This window comes from Tachyglossus aculeatus, chromosome X1 (assembly GCF_015852505.1).
Source record: "Tachyglossus aculeatus isolate mTacAcu1 chromosome X1, mTacAcu1.pri, whole genome shotgun sequence".
Classification (NCBI taxonomy): Eukaryota; Metazoa; Chordata; class Mammalia; order Monotremata; family Tachyglossidae; genus Tachyglossus; species Tachyglossus aculeatus.
The window spans coordinates 58,959,829-58,961,378 of NC_052101.1; positions in this window are offsets into that span (position 1 = coordinate 58,959,829).

Consider the following 1,550-nt stretch of genomic DNA (forward strand, 5'->3'; position numbering starts at 1 on the left):
GACGCTGCGCTGGATAGCCATCGTCAGGCGGCTGACAAATTGTTCAAATGGTTCTGACGGTCCTTGTAATATTTTTGTAAAACTGGAGTTTTGTTCTCCTTTCGCGGGGAGCTTTTGCCATGCAGCTTTCCCCGCTATCATTATTTGTTGATATGCTTGCAGAGTGTAAGTTAATTGATTGGCAGTGTCCGCAAAAGGCCCAGTCCCTGTAAGCATCTCGAAAGTGATTTGAACTGGAGGTTGGGCGCGATCATTGCGACGCGCTTGCTCCGCGCACAAATCAAAAAATTCTGCCTTCCAAAGCAAATAGTCTCCGCCATCCAGGACAGTCTTGGCTAAGGTTTGCCAATCATACGGGCAAAGGATTGAGGAAGCAATACTTTCTATGAGTGCCAGCACATAAGGAGCCGTGGGTCCATATGTCGTAGCACCCTGTTTCACTTCTTTTAATAATTTGAAATTCAAGAGTTCGTGGGTACGTATTATCTGACCAGGATTACCAGGGTCAGGTTGCTCCATCACAGGGAAACCCATCAACAATTCAATAGGTATCTCCTCTCCCCCTTCCATAGCAGCCCCCATCGCTCGCTGCAGAGGTGTTTGTGCTGCTTTCGGGACCCATGGAGGGGGGTGGTGGAGGTGGTGGTGCAGAAGGAGCCGGCTCAGTGAAAGGATTCCACTTTCCTTTCGGCCACTGCTAGGGATTACAGTCTATCAATGCAGATTCAGGCGGGGGAGGCAAAGGGGGGTCCGGACAAATCATAGCTTCGTCCGGGCCGGAGGCCACATCTACCCCCGCCAACTTTTCCTTCAAGGGAATTTTGTGTTCAGGAGTAAGGCAAATCTTTAATACGTTCCATAAGGAGAACGCAGTGATAGGAAAAGCCTGGGGTCCTTCTTCTTGTAGTCTGGAACTCATCTGCCTTCCCACTATTTCCCATCGTTCTAAATCCACTATTCCTTCCTTTGGAAACCAAGGGCAGCATTTTTCCACGCATTCCAAAAATTGTTCAATCTGGGCAGTGGTGATAATCAACCCATGCTCCTTTACAATATCCTTAAGTAATTGGATATAATGATTCCGAGAACGGAATTGAATTTGTCCCATTTTCTTCCCTGCTGTAAGCCTGGTGTTTGAAAATGAAAGTAAACTTAAATGCCCTCACCTCTTCCGTTTCTTTGGTGAGTCACTGCGCAGTGATGAGTTGCTTCGTGAGGGTTGCGGTGCTGAGTCTGAGGGTCCAGGCTTCTTGTCCCTGTCCCTGTTCGGGCGCCATTTGTTGCCGTCTGCCTCCACGCATCCGGCGCAGCGGGGAGACGGGCACTCGCAATGAAAGAACGCAGGCCAGGCGAGTCTCAAGGTGGACAAGGAGACTGTTTATTCAGCACACTGTGGAGGATTTTATACAGTGAGGAGCCTCAAGGGAGTCAGGGGACAGGCGGATGACTGCAAGCTTATCAGCAAGGCTGAACTTATCAGCAAGATTGAGCTCATCAGCAAGGCTAAGCTTATCAGCAAGGCTGAGCTCATGCCTAGATCTGCACGTTCC